Genomic DNA, 15,651 nt, shown 5'->3' on the forward strand with positions numbered 1-15,651 from the left:
TGGGCACAGAGGACGATTTGGACACAACCGTCAACGAGGCGCTGGATGACCTCGTGCCCCTCGCCGAGTCTCTCCTCATTCCCGTAAGGGAACTCCGGGACTTTATGGCCACGTGCCAGGGTCGGCAAAATAAGATCCGGCTGGCCCTCGACAGGTGGTCGGAGCTGGCGCTGCTCATCGTGTCCGTCCGCGCCGCCGTTAAAATCATGGGCGCGGACAAGGGCGTGGACCCGCTCGAGCTGCGTTGGCTCAGAACGTTTCTCACTGGGCTGCTGAGGAAGTGGCGGCTGACCAGCGGCTGCGCTCCCTCCGCCCGTTAGGTGTAGGTGGAGGTTGCACTATGCTTCTGACATGAAGATAACCATAGCCAGCCTCAACATCAACGGCAGCAGGGAGGCGCGTCGCAGATTCAACAACTTCTCGGTCCTTCGGGACGGGAAGTATGCGGTGTGTTTCCTGCAAGAAACCCACACCGTTCCGGGAGACGAAGCCACGTGGCTCCTGGAGTGGCAAGGAGGGGTCAGCATGAGTCACCTCTCCAACAATTCTAGCGGGGTGGCTATCTTGCTGGCCCTGCATTTTCAGCCGGAGATCTTGGGGGTCAAGGAGCACGTGCCGGGCCGCTTGCTCCAGGTCGCTGTTCGTCTGGGGGGCGTGCCGCTCCATCTAGTGAACGTGTACGCCCCTCAGACCGGTGCGCAGCAAGTGCGCTTCTTCGAAGAACTGTCCGCTCTTTTGGGCTCCGTCGACGCGGGCGAGTGCGTCATCCTCGGGGGGGATTTTAACTGCACCCTCGATGCGAGGGACCGTTCGGGTCCCCCGTGAAGCCCGGCGGCGATGGAGAAGTTGAGGGACCTGGTCGGGTCCTTCGACTTGCTGGACGTCTGGCGAAATCTCCACCCCGACTCCAGCGCCTTCACTAGCGTGAGGTCTGGGGGAGGAAGGTCCAGAATCGACCGCCTCTACATTTCCCGGGCGTACGTCTCCTGTGTTCCAGCGGCTTCCATGCGGCCGGTGCCATGCATGGACCACCACCTGGTGTGGGCGGAGCTCACTCCGCTGCGCGCGCCGGGGGGGGGGGTCCGCGTACTGGCATTTTAACAACCTGCTGCTGGAGGACGCGCGGTTCCGGGATTCATTTCGTCAGTTCTGGGCCGACTGGAGAAGGAAGCGGGGGGGCTTCCCCTCCTTGAGGCTATGGTGGGACGTGGGCAAGGCTGACATCCGTCTCTTCTGCCAGGGGTACGCAAACGGGTCGACCAAGAGGCGGGAGGCCCGGGTCGGGCGGTTGGAGAATGAGGTGCTCGACCTGGAGTCCCGTCTCGGTCAGGTCGTCGAGGACCCGGCCCTGCGGAAGGTGTACGAAGAGAAGAAGGGCGCGCTGAAGGACCTGCAGCTCGTTGGGTCCCGAGGCGCGTACGTGAGGTCACGGATCCAGCTCCTGCGGGACCTGGACCGCGGCTCCCCTTCTTCTACTCGCTGGAAAAGACGGGGGGTCCGTAAGCAGCTCTTGGGGCTGCTGGCCGATGATGGATCACTGGTCTCGGATCCGGAGGGAATCAGTGCGGAGACCCGCGCCTATTATGGGGCTCTGTTCTCTCCGGATCTGTCCAGCGAGGATGCATGCATGCAGAGTTTTGTGGGAGGACCTGCCGAAGGTCAGCCCGGAGGGCGCCGAAAAATTGGACGCCTGGCGGAGCTGACCGGCGCCCTCCACCAGCTCTCTAGGGGAAAGTCTCCGGGGCTGGACAGGCTGACCGTGGAGTTTCACAGGGCATTCTGGGACGTCTTGGGGTGCGACTACGCGCGGGTCCTGGGGGAAAGTTTGGCGACCGGGGAGATGCCCCTCTCTTGGCGCAGAGCGGTCATTGTCCTGCTGCCTAAGAAGGGCGATCTCCGCCTCCTTAAGAACTGACACCCGGTCTCCCTCCTCAGCACGGACTATAAAATCTTTGCCAGGGCCATGTCTGCTCGCCTTGGCACCGTGCTGGCCCACATGATCCACCCCGACCAGTCCTACACGGTCCCGGGCCGGACCATCCACGATAACATCCATCTGGTCCGGGACCTGGTCCAGCACCACCAGAGGGCTGGTCTGTCGGTCGCCTTCCTTTCCCTGGATCAGGAGAAGGTGTTCGACAGGGTGGATCATGAGTATCTCTTCGGTACTCTGCGCGCATTCGGGTTCGGGACGCATTTGGGAGTCTACCTTAGTCATGCCGAGGACGCCTGGCCGGCGAACTGGCAAGAGCTGGAGGCCAAAATCACCGCTCGCCTAGGACGCTGGACAGGACTGCTCCGAGTGTTGTCCTACAGGGGTCGAGCGCTGGTCATAAACCAGCTGGTGGCCGCCATGTTGTGGTACCGGTTGGTCACTTTGATCCCTCCCCCTGCATTTGTCGGCAAGATGCAGAAGAAGCTCATTGACTTCTTCTGGGACAAAAGGAAGCACTGGGTCTCTGCCGCGGTTCTATGTCTCCCGCTTAGGGAGGGCGGTCAGGCGCTGGTGTGCCTTCGCACCCAGGCTGTGACTTTCCATCTTCAGACGCTGCAGAGATACCTGTACGTCGAGAATCCTCCGAGATGGTGTGCGCTGGCGACGTTTTTCTTCCGCCAGCTGCACGGCCTCAATTACGACACGCAGCTCCTGTTTGCGAAAGTGGGCAGCAGGCGTGCCGGCCTGCGGGAGCTGCCTGTCTTCTACCAGGAACTACTATGGGTTTGGAACTACGTCGCTTCCAGGCGGAGCTCTCCCCCGTCAGGAGCGGCGGCTCTCCTTCGGGAGCCGCTGCTCAGGAATCCGCACCTCCACGAACGCAGGTTCGGGCGGCTGGCGGAGGGCAGGGCTGTGCCTGGCAAGGTGACCAGAGCCGGGGACCTGCTCAATGGCGGAGGAGCGGGCTGGATGGCGCCGGAGGAGCTGGCGCGGCATCTGTCCTGGGCCAACGTCCGGCTCGCGGTCGAAGCCATCGAATCGGTGAAAGCGGCACTGGGCCCCGATTCCACTAGGTGTATCGAGGCGGCTCAAGCACGTGGGGCGATCCCGTCCGAGCTTACCCCCGTTCGGATGGGTTTCCTCGTCGGCACCCGGCCCCGAAACTCCCCTCGGGAACCGGCGCCTCACAACTTGAGCCGTCTCGAGGAAATACCCTCCGTGCCTTTTCATTCCGCGCGGAGGGGTTTCCTGTACGGGCTGCTCCTGCACACTCTCCACTTTGCCATCTTCGTCTACCGTCCTGACACGCCTTGGCGTGGCGTCTTGCCAACTGGCGGTGGCGGAGGACCCCAATGGAGGGCTCTCTACGCAGGAGTCCTCCCTTGTTCCATCGGGGACTTGGCCTGGAGGGTGTTGCACGGAGCGGTCCCGTGCAATAAGGTTTTAAGTAGGTTCACGGACTCCCAGGCCGCCTGCATTTTTTGCGGCCTGGAGGAGTCCGTGTTTCACGTTTATATGGAGTGTGAGAGGTTGCAGCCCCTCTTTCACTACTTGAAGGGGCTGCTCCTCGATTTTTGGTTGCACTTCAGTCCCACGCTCTTGATCTACGGTCACCCGGTGCGGAGGGGAGCAGACAGGTTGGAGGACCTCCTTGTGGGCCTGCTCCTGGGCCTGGCTAAAAGAGCCATCAATTGGTCCAGGCAGCGGGCGGTCGAGGGGGTCGTCCAGCCGGATTGCCTGCCTCTCTTCCGCGGCCATGTTCGCACCCGGGTGGCCCTGGAGATGGAGCACGCGGTGTCCGCCGGCGCGCTTGAGTATTTCCGCGACCGGTGGGCGCTGCGGGGACTGGAGTGCATTATCAACCCGGAAAACCAAATTTTAATTTGATTTGTTAAGTTTTAGTTGAACTTTTGTTTGTTTACAGTTCAATTGGGTTTTTTTTTTTGGGTCCAAACAAAAAGAGTACCCTCTGTTCAGTAAATACCTGTTTTATTGTTCTCCTGCAGTCCGTGTATTATTAAGGCGCGGACACTACAAACACAGACAGTCTTTAATTGGTCATTACTCAGAAATTATTTGGTTAAAATGTTTCTTCATATTGAAGAGTAGTAGAATTTAGAGTAAAGAACAGGACAGAGCTACTGAGAGAGTATCGGACAGCCTAGTGAGAAGGCAGTAACAACGATACTGAAGTGAGAAATTCTAAATTTCCACTGGGTTCTGCTAAAATGTACCTCAATGTGGAATCATTCTCAATGGCCCTCAAGAAGATGATAGCTGAGGAAGATGAAAGTTGTCAGCAGAAAATATCAAAGATCCTCCAGACACTGGGATGACAGCACCCAGAAATAGTGTGAATGAGCTGCCATGACTATCTGTGCCACCACACCATGCAGACAGCTCCACAGGGGGTAGTAGTATTGGAGAGCACGGCGATGATTATCAAGGACACCCTTGATCAAATTAGCCAAGCACTAGTGGAGAAAGTTACCTCTTTGGCTGCACTGTGGATGACGATATTAACAGGAGCACAAGTTGACAGCCAGCAAGCTGCCAGCAATCTCCTGGCTGCCATGAGCTTCAGGTTCAGTAATGAAGTTGTCCAGTTGACAACAAAGAGTTTCAAACAAGGGCACCTTCCGTATGTGTACATGGTGAAGACATTAACAAAAATGTCAACGGAAAATGTGTACGGCATGGTGCATTTACTAAAATCTATTTTAGGGACCATGATTCCAGTACTTATTGGAGTTAACCAGGCTGAACTGAAGTCTGCATTTGCCTCCGCACTGGGAAGTTTTCGCAAAAGCACCTGATCTATCTGGGAAATGCAGAGAAAGTCTCAGACCCTAAAGTGACTAAAGAGTCTTTCTCCACCGAGACCAATGCTCACTATATTCTGTTATTCAAGGTGCAGCTCGAGAAGGAGTCCTCTGAATTGAAGATCCCAATAGTAGAAGCTCTAGGCTATGTCATCTCCCTGCTGCCCAAGGACACACTAGAGGAAGAGCTGCCCAGGTTAGTTTCAGGCACCCTTTCTCTCTACAAGAAGCAACCAGGGCAATTTTCCATCACAGAGTGACAGTGCCGGGTACTGGATGTTGCCATAGAGATGAAGGCCGGAATTTTCACATGGGAGAGCGTGTGGGTTTGGGAGCGGGTCAGCAGTTGAAAGCGATGAAATTGACAGCGCGTCGGGAACATGCCGTCGTCCCGCTGACTTCCAGCTTTCACTGGGGCATGTTTCGAGGGGCGCCACAGGCCCGGTCGGGAGAAGCAGGCGTAATTGAGGTAGTTAACTGCTCGTATACAGGTCCTTAACTGCCTTTTTAACGTCAGGTTTGAACTTTAACTGATTGCACATGGGATTCACACATGTCGGGAACCTCGCCTGTGAAGGGGAGGCAGAAGGTCAGTGGCCATTGTGTGAGTTCATTAAGTGACAGCTGGAAAACACATAAATGCCTTACACCTTATGTTGTGTTTGTACCGCTATACACAACTACATAAAATAATAAAGCAGCAGAGACTGAGAGTAACTTCAAGTGATCTTTACTGGGTAACTGGAACTTCGACACTGACTATGCAAATCGATACGTGTCTGTTATATACGCTCGCAACTAAGGATGTACATTCGCAAAACAAAGTAGTCCCTTCAATGTTGTATACATTACACTTCCCCCTCCTTTAGTTTAATAGTATATTAACGCAAAATTTCTACAATTAACATACAGAGCCTGTCTTTACAGTAACCTTTTTGTTTTCTTAAAAGTAACAAAATTCAAATTATTTTGTCAACAGCCCTTTTACAAGTCAAGTCTCTGGGGAGGCCTCCTCTGCCTCTCTGGGTAACGTCTCTCCAGACTCTTTTGCTTTGGGGAATGAGACTGTACAGGTACAGGTGCATCAAGAGAGCTATCAGCACAGGTAGAGCTCTCAGCTGTGGATGAGGCTGGTGCTGATGCTGATGAATCAGGAGTGTCTGTTTCCATGTCAGGTGAGTCTGGGCGAGGTATAGGGGTGTTTTCCACCTGAACATCCAGAATTTGGTCCACATGACGTCTCAAAACGTTCTCTCCCACATGCACAGTATACATCAGTGGTCCCTCTCTTGTGGATATTGTCCCTGGTTGCCACTTTTCCGTCTGGAAATCACGAGCAAGAACTGACTGTCCCACACTGAAGCTTCTTGTTAGCTTAGCATTCAAATGTTTGAACTGTTTGTTCTCTACATCACGACGTACATTCGGTTTAAGAAGGTCCATGTGAGATCTCAGGTTCCTGTTCAGAAACATCATCGCTGGAGTCTGATTAGTGGCTGCGTGTACTGCGTTCCGATAAGCAAAGAGAAAATTGTCTATCTTGTGTTGCAGTGGTAGATTCTCGCTGTACATTGCTTTGATGGCCTTCTTGAAAGTCTGTACGAATCTTTCTGCCAAGCCATTTGTAGCTGGATGGTACGGGGCAGATGTGTAGTGCTTGATTCCATTTTTCCTCATGAAACCTTGGAATTTGTCAGAGACAAATTGTCGTCCATTGTCTGTGCAGATTTGTTCTGGTAGGCCATTTCTAGCGAACATGGTCCTCAGAACTGAAATGGTCTTTTCAGATGTGGTTATGGGCCATTTGGAATGTGCATCGACTGCAATCAAGAACATGGAGTCCATGAATGGTCCAGCAAAGTCGATGTGCACACGTTGCCATGGTGATGAGGGCCATTCCCATGGATGGAGAGGGGCTTGTGGTGGTGCGTTCTGGACCTTTTGACATCCTGAGCAGCTCTTTGTCAGGTCCTCGATCTGTTTGTCAATTCCCGGCCACCACATGTAACCACGGGCAAGGCTTTTCATCTTTACCATACCTAAGTGGCCTTCATGCAGTTCATCTAGCACTCGGTTACGAAGCTTGGGAGGAATCACAACTCGTGAGCTGCACATCAGTGTTCCCCGACACACTGATAACTGCTCCCTCCTAGCTGAGAATGCTGGAAACAATGAGTCACCATGCGCTGGCCATCCCTTCACAGCGATGTCATAAACTTTTGACAATGTAGGGTCATTGCGTGTTTCTCTTTCAATGAGGGAGTTTGTCACTGGTAGCTGCTCAACTATTGTTGTGTGAAATACCTCTGCTGAGTCAACTGTTGTAGTTCTCTCTGAGGTCGGTGTTAAGTCTGTGTGTTCCAGTTGTATTAAGATTAATTACTGACACAGACTACAAGAATAAAGTTCGACAGGTCTTTACTAGTTGGAGGTCAGGACTATACTAAATACAATATCACTACACAGTACTTATATACCGGTGGTCACCACCGGTATTACGTATACAGCAGCCAGAGAAAGTAGTACATCTCTTAAGGTGGAACAGGCTTAAGTTCTCTTAAGGTGGAACAGGTTACATACACCACAATCCTCCCTTTTTAGCTTAACAGTCATATCCCCATTTAACACAACATTATACCTGAAGTTATATATGTATATATGTTATTAACAGTTCAAAGGTTCAGTCTCTCAGGAGGCCTTCTGATTCGGTTTGGATAACGCCTTTCAGTGGTCTCTGATTCTTGTTGCTGAGGTGACTCTTCTTGTTGGTTTCCTATGTATTGGACGTCATCATCAGGTACAGTCCCTGCCGAGGTAGATGCTTCAGGTTCATTAACGTCTTCCACAGTTGTCTCTGTCGCAACCATGGGTTCGACCCTTGCTCTTGATTCTACCAGTTGATCCGCATGACGCCTTATCACATTGTTACCAATATCTACTGTGTACATCAGAGGTCCTTGTCTGGCCCGAATTGTTCCGGACTGCCATTTTTCGTTTCCATAGCCCCTTGCCAACACTGGTTGTCCTACGTCGAAACTTCGAGTGGACTTGTTATTAATATGCCGGAACTGTTTGTTTTCCACTTCCCTCCGCACATTTGGTTTTAACAAGTCCAACCTGGACCGCAACCTCCTGTTATAAAACATCATGGCAGGACTTTGGTTAGTCACTGCATGAGCGGCGTTTCGATATGCCATTAGGAAATTGTCCACCTTGTGTTGTAACGGAATCTGATCATCGTTCATGGCCTTTATTGCCTTTTTGAATGTTTGGACAAATCTCTCGGCCAACCCGTTTGTCGCCGGATGATATGGGGCAGAGGTATAATGTTTCACCCCATTCTTCTTTAAGAATTTTTGGAATTCTTCCGACACGAACTGTGGTCCGTTGTCCGAACATATCTGTTCTGGCAATCCGTTCCTTGTGAATATTGTTCTTAACACCGCAATTGTCTTTTCTGAAGTAGTGGTATTCATCTTGATCACTTCTGGCCATTTGGAATGTGCGTCCACCACAATTAGGAACATGGAGTCCATGAATGGACCAGCAAAGTCAATATGTACGCGTTGCCATGGGGCTGAAGGCCATTCCCATGGGTGTAGCGGTGCGATCGGAGGTGCATTTTGCACTTTTTGGCACCCAGCGCAGCTTTTTGTCAACTCCTCTATCTGTTGGTCAATGCCCGGCCACCATACATAAGCCCTAGCAAGACTTTTCATCTTAACTCCCCCCAGATGACCTTCATGCAGTTCCTTTAGAACTCTTTCCCGTAACTTGGGAGGAATAATCACTCTTGTCCCGTACATCAAAGTACCATGGCAGACGGACAGCTGGTCTCGCCTTGCCGAGAATGCCGGTAACAGAGGATCACCATGTGTTGGCCATCCCTTCACTGTCACCTCGTAAACTCGGGACAGTGTCGGGTCGTTCCTGGTTTCTCTTTCAATACTTGCATTGGTGACTGGTAAACACTCGATGATGGTCGAATGAAATAACTCAACAGGGTCAACTTTCGTCGTCTCTTCTGCTTCAGGTAGTGGCAGGCGCGACAGCCCATCAGCATTGCCATGCTGCTTTGTACCTTTGAATTCTATTTGATATTGATGTGCCCCTAGGAAAAGGGACCATCTCTGGAGTCGCTGTGCTGTCATCACCGAAACACCCTTCTTAGGGTTAAAAATGGATACCAACGGCTGATGGCCTGTCAGAAGTGTGAATTTTTGGCCCTGCAGGTAATGATTAAACTTCTTCACTCCCCATACAAGGCTGAGAGCCTCCCTATCGATCTGCGCATAGTTGCGCTCAGCGGAGGTCAATGATCTGGATGCAAACGCGACTGGCCTTTCCGTGCCATTTGGCAACTTGTGTGAGAGTACTGCCCCAATACCATATGGAGAAGCATCACAAGCCAACCGAATAGGCAGTGTCGGGTTGAAGTGAGCCAACACTTCCTCTGAGGTGACCAATTCTTTGCTTTTGCGAAATGCCTTCTTACAGTTTTCGCTCCATTCCCATGGTACCCCCTTCTGTAAAAGAGCGTTCAGCGGCTGCAGTACCGTGGATAGATTCGGTAGAAACTTATGGTAATAGTTAATCAATCCCAGAAACGACCTCAACTGAGAGACATTATCCGGAGCGGGAGCCTTTACAACTGCCTCTATCTTGTCAGGAGACTTATGAAGCCCCTCCAGGTCAATGACATGACCACAGTACGAGATCCGCTTCTGAAAGAACTCACATTTCTGCCGATTAACTCTAAGTCCATACTCTTTCAGTCTGTTGAGCACCAGTTCCAAGTTTGCGAGGTGTTCTTCATCACCATCACCTGTAATCAGAATATCGTCCAGGTAACATTGTGTGCCTGGAATTCCCTGTAATACCTGCTCCATGGCCCTCTGCCAAATTGCCAGAGCCGATGCCACTCCAAAAACCAGCCTATTATACTGGTACAAACCTCTATGCGTGTTGATCGTGAGGTACTGGCGTGACTCTTCTTCAACCTCCATCTGCAAGTACGCCTGCGCCAGGTCTATCTTGGTGAAGTGTTTCCCGCCAGACAACGAAGCAAAAATATCCTCAATCCGCGGAAGCGGATACTGCACCGCGTGAAGCACCGGATTAACGGTGATCTTGAAATCTCCACAGATGCGAACCTTCCCTGGTTCTCCTGGCTTGTTGCTCGAAGGACGTTTCATAACGGGAACAATGGGCGTAGCCCACTCACTCCAATCTACCTTAGACAGTACACCTGAACGTTCTAGCGCTTCCAGTTCCGCTTCTACAGTAGGTCGTATTGCATAGGGTACCGGTCTGGCTTTGAAAAATTTTGGTTGTGCATGTTCATCAATCTTGATGTTTGCCGTAATTCCTTTCAGTGTTCCCAGTCCTTGCTGGAACACCTCTTTAGCATCATCCAATATTTTGGACAATCGTTTAGGTTTGACATCTGTTACCCCGGAATCTACCGTTAGTGCTTTTAAGGAGTGCCAGTCCATATTCATTTTCCTAATCCACTCCCGTCCCAGTAGTGGTGGACCTCCTTCAGGTAGCACTTGGCTTTCTTCGCCCTTGTGGACCACTTTTACCTCTATCTTTCCGATGGGGTACACTCTTTGCCCCGTGTATGTTTTCAATATAATCTCCGTATCCCGTAGGGGAATATGTTGGAATAACCTTTTGTAATCTTTCTTATTCATGACCGTCAATGCCGATCCAGTGTCCAATTCCATCTTTACTTGGACTCCTGCTATCTGAAGAGTGACCCAAATTGTCTGGAGATCTGCATCCTTACCAACGTTGTGTACTCTTAAGCTACCCAGTTCATTACTGCTAGCGTCTGAATCTGACTTCTGTTCGTTCGAACTGGTCTTTATCACCTTGTGCACCTTTATGTATTTTCCTTGCGGTGACTTTTTGTTGCTGGTCTTCTTTCCTGACCGGCATACTTTAGCTATGTGGCCAAGCCTGCCACACGTTCTGCATTCTTGGTTTTTAAACCAACACTGGTTCTGATCATGTGTTGTCTTTCCACAACGATAACATTTTACAGTACTCAAACCCAATTTATTTGTACTGAGTTCCGGTGACCGTAGCTGCATTACTGCCGTGCCTCTCGCTGCGGCTTCATGTGCTGCTGCCATAGTGACCGCTTTCTCAAGCGTCAGCTCATTCTCCTCGAGCAGTCGCTTTTGTGTATCTTCTTTTAATAATCCACACACAAATTTATCTCTTAGCGCGTCTGCCAGTCCCGTTCCAAACTGACAGCACCTTGCTAGCTTACGCAATTCCATTAAATATTCAGCATTGCTTTCATCCTTCAGCTGCCTTCTGCTGTAAAATTTAAATCGTTCCGCTAGCATCAGCGGCGTGGGGTTTAGATGATTTTTCAGGACAGTAACAATCTCCTCGAACGTCTTATCCGTCGGTTCATCTGGTGATAAAAGGTGTTTCAATTGCCCGTATGTCTTCGCACCCATTAAGTTCAATAACGTTAGTGCTTTCTCTGCATCTGGGATTTTATTTGCTTTACAATAATTTTGTATGCGTTCTACATACATGGCCCAATCTTCGATGTCGCCATCAAAGGTATCAATGTTCCCATGTTTAGGCATCGTTGCAATTTATTTTATCCCAAGATGGCGGCTTCCCGCTCTTGTCTTCATCCTCCGCCTACAAAATGGCGGTTTTCCCGCGCTTGGCTGTCTTCACCCACTGGCTGCAATGGCGTTTGGCGTGCCGCTGCTGCTCCCCTTTCCCAGCGGTTAGTAACTCCCCCGACGCTGTCTCCGCTTCACCGCGGCTCCCTCGGGCATTCGCGCTTCCCCGATGTCGCGCCTCGCAGCCCTTCTTGCAGCCCGGTTATTAGTACCGGCTGCGTTCGCCTTCACCGCGGCTCTCGCGCCTTCAGTCGCCCCAGACGCTGCGCCTTTTTGGCCCGAAAGCGGCCCGGCCCTTATCACCAGCCGCGATCGATGTCCCCGCGCTGCGCCTTTCGGCCCGAATGCGGCCCGGCCCTTATCTCCGGTCGCGATCGATCTCACCACCCTTATTCCTCCGTCTTCCTCCCCCCCCGTCTGTACAGCCAACGCGGCCGACTTTCTGCTCGCGTCGCTGACCGGCTTACCCACCACCAAGGTAGAAAGAAGATAGCTGACTGCCGCTGATGGAGGCTTCGAGTTCAGGATGTCTTCTGCACTCCGGGTTCTCGATGCCTGCCGCGCGACGTGTCTTCCAGCAGGGTGATGAGGGTGGATGCCTCTCTTCGACGCCCGTTCTGTGGACGAAGCCGCCGTGGATATAAACTGCCGCAGGGTAAGAATCGGACTCGTCGCCACTGTTTAAGTCTGTGTGTTCCAGTTGTATTAAGATTAATTACTGACACAGACTACAAGAATAAAGTTCAACAGGTCTTTACTAGTTGGAGGTCAGGACTATACTAAATACAATATCACTACACAGTACTTATATACCGGTGGTCACCACCGGTATTACGTATACAGCAGCCAGAGAAAGTAGTACATCTCTTAAGGTGGAACAGGCTTAAGTTCTCTTAAGGTGGAACAGGTTACATACACCACAGTCGGCAGTGGTAAACGTGACAAACCATCAGCGTTGCCATGTTGCTTGGTCCCCTTGTATTCAATGTCATACAGGTGAGCCCCTAGGAAGAGTGACCATCGCTGTAGCCGTTGTGCCGTCATCACTGGAACGCCCTTCCTTGGGTTGAAGATTGAAACGAGAGGCTGGTGGTCAGTTAACAGTGTAAACTGTTGACCATACAAGTAGTTGTTGAATTTCTTGACTCCCCACACAAGGCTGAGGGCCTCTTGGTCAATCTGTGCATAATTGCGTTCAGCTGTAGTCAATGATCTTGAAGCAAAGGCTATTGGTTTTTCTGAGCCGTCTGGGAACTTATGTGACAACACGGCACCAATGCCATGGGGTGAAGCATCACATGCCAGTCGAATAGGTAAGGATGGGTCAAAGTGAGCTAGCACCTCTTCTGAAGTAATGAGTCTTTTACTCTCTTGAAAAGCTTGTTCACAGCTGTCACTCCACTTCCATTGTGACCCTGTCTGTAGCAGTGCATTTAGTGGATGTAACACTGTGGATAGGTTGGGCAAGAACTTGTGATAGTAGTTCATCAGTCCAAGATATGATCTCAACTGAGACACATTTTCAGGTGTTGGTGCATTAATCACAGCTTCAATCTTGTCTGAAGACTTGTGCAAACCGCCCTTGTCACTCACATGTCCACAGTATGAGATTTCCTTTTTGAAAAACTCACACTTGTCTCGGTTCGCTCGGAGCCCATACTCCCGTAACCTGATGAGCACCTGTTCGAGGTTGGAAAGGTGGTCATTGTCATTCTTGCCAGTAATGATGATGTCATCAAGATAACACTGAGTACCTGGGATCCCCGGCAGGACTTGGTCCATTGCCCTTTGCCAGATTGCAGGAGCTGATGCTATTCCGAATACCAGCCGATTGTACTGGTAAAGGCCTTTGTGCATATTTATTGTCAGGTACTTCTTTGATGCATCATCAATTTCCATTTGGAGATAGGCCTGGGCCAAGTCAATCTTTGTGAAGCGTTCCCCTCTTGACAGGGAAGCAAAGATGTCCTCAATGCGAGGCAATGGGTACTGTACTGTGTGGAGGACTGGGTTAACAGTCACTTTAAAGTTTCCACTGATGCGCACTTTTCTTGGCTTTCCTGGTTTTGTGCTGGAGGTTTTCTTCATCACTGGAACTATAGGTGTGGCCCATTCACTCCAATCCACCTTGGACAGGACCCCTAATTGCTCCAAGTTATCCAGCTCTGCTTCTACTGAAGGGCGAATTGCATAAGGCACTGGTCTGGCCTTGTGGAACTTTGGATTTGCGTTCTCCTCAATCTTAATTTTTGCTTTCATGCCCTTAGTGTTCCTATTCCCTTCTTGAACACTTCCTGAGAGTCAGAGAGTATTTGTGACAGTGTCTCAGGAGTGGCGTTGCTGTCCTCCTTTGCTGACACAAAGTGCTTGGATGGTGTGCCAATCCAACTGTATTTTCCTGAGCCATTCTCGTCCCAGTAATGGTGGTCCTCCATTTTCCACTACATAGAGGTTCAATTGCGGTATTTTTTTTCTTTGTATGTCACGGTCACTTTTATTTTACCTTTGGGGCACACTCTTTGTCGTGTGTATGTCTTTAACAGTACTTTAGTTGGCCTTAGTGGTATGTGTGAAAACAGTCGTTTGTAGTCATGTACAGAGATCACTGTTAAAGCTGAGCCTGTGTCCAACTCCATTTTCAGCCTAACTCCTGCCACTTCTGGAGTAACCCATATTATTCTGTGATCCCCTGTCTCTTTCACACTGTGTAGTTTTAGACAAGCCAGATCCTCTTCCTCTGAGTCTGTGTCACTTTTTTCTTTATCTGAACTGTCTCCAGTCACGTAGTGTACCTTCTTGTATCTATCTTTGAAAGGTTTCTTGTTTTCAGTCACTTGATGTACCTTTTTGTTACTCTATTGTATCAGTTTTCGGCTTCTTCTTTGCTTTGCAGACTCTTTCAATGTGCCCTTGTCTGCCACATTGTCTGCAGTCTTTGGGCTAAAAATTCGGTATCGCCGCGCCAGGTCTTTAGTGCCCGAAATTTTGCGCTCGCCCGGATTCCCGTAGCGCCCGCCTGAAATTCAGTTGCACCGCCCCAAGACGGAGGCGGGCGCTATTGCAGGGTTTGGCCGCCTCGTTTGGGGCGATGAAAGTCAGTTTCAGGCGTCCAGCTGCCGCTGCGGCACCCGATGCGGTGCGGCAGGCTGGGGTACTGCAGGCCTCCTCCTTCTCTTAAGGAGGAGCTGCCTGCAGCCGTGAGATCGCCGCTGGATTCCCCCGGCAAATGAGCCCGGCACCACGGAGAAGTGCCGGGCTCGCGGGAGTCAGACACCAATGCCGCGGGGGGGTGGTGCAGGAGTCCGGGGAGGGAGGTGCGGCCAGGCGGCCGCTGGGAAAGCGGTCGGCCGCCCCTCCACCTTTATGCGCCGGCCTCTCGGAGCTGCAAGGCACCGTTTTTCAAACGCTGTTTGCGGCCGCTACGGGCGAGGCGGCCGCAACTGAATTTGGCCATCGGCACGGAATAGCATTGGATCCAGGGCGCTGCGCACACCGATGACGTCATCGGTGCCGGCGCAGCGCTACCGGCTAACGCCGATGTTAGGGACCAACTGAATTTCGGGCGCTAAAAAACTTCCGGCGCAAACCACTCTATAGCCAATAAGTGGGCGCAAATGCGACTGAATTTCTAGGCCTTTGTCTTTAAACCAACAGTCATTGTGGTCATGTGACATTTTGCCACAGCGATAGCACTTTTCTTGTTTCAGTGACATTTTATTAGTTGAATATTCCAGGGATTTTTGTTGAATTTCTAAAGCGCCACGTGCTGCTGCTTCCATTGATATTGCAATACTCAGAGCCTTCTCCAATGTGAGGTCTTTTTCAGACAGGAGCTTCTTTTGTGTGCTTTCATTTTGCATGCCACACACAAATCTGTCCCTCAATGCGTCTGATAAGCCCACTCCAAATTGGCAATGTTCTGATAATTTGCGCAACTTTGCCAAATATTCAGAAATGCTTTCATTTTTGCTCTGGTTCCGTTTATGGAATTTAAATCTTTCAGCTATGAGCAGTGGTTTGGGGCTTAAATGGTCTTGGAGTGTGTCCGTTATTTGTTTGAATGTTTTGTTTGCTGGCTTTTCAGCGGTTAATAAACTACGTAGCAGCCCGTATGTCTTTGCGCCCATAACACTCAGCAAAACAGTGGCTTTCTTTTCTACCTCCACTCCGTTAGCCTCACAGTACAACTCCACTCTTTCAATGTAAGTAGCCCAGTCTTCAATGCTGCTATCAAATG

At 50.8% G+C, this 15,651-nt stretch overlaps 1 pseudogene; it reads left to right on the forward strand.

The window, feature by feature from the left end:
* The first annotated feature begins 4,164 nt into the window (after positions 1–4,164).
* The window catches only part of LOC147106086 (maestro heat-like repeat-containing protein family member 1), a 34,503-nt pseudogene continuing 23,016 nt past the window's right edge, over positions 4,165–15,651 (forward strand).

The sequence above is a fragment of the Somniosus microcephalus genome, chromosome 16 (genome assembly GCF_052327205.1).
Source record: "Somniosus microcephalus isolate GS21.2 chromosome 16, FLI_Smic_1.0, whole genome shotgun sequence".
NCBI classification, from domain to species: domain Eukaryota; kingdom Metazoa; phylum Chordata; class Chondrichthyes; order Squaliformes; family Somniosidae; genus Somniosus; species Somniosus microcephalus.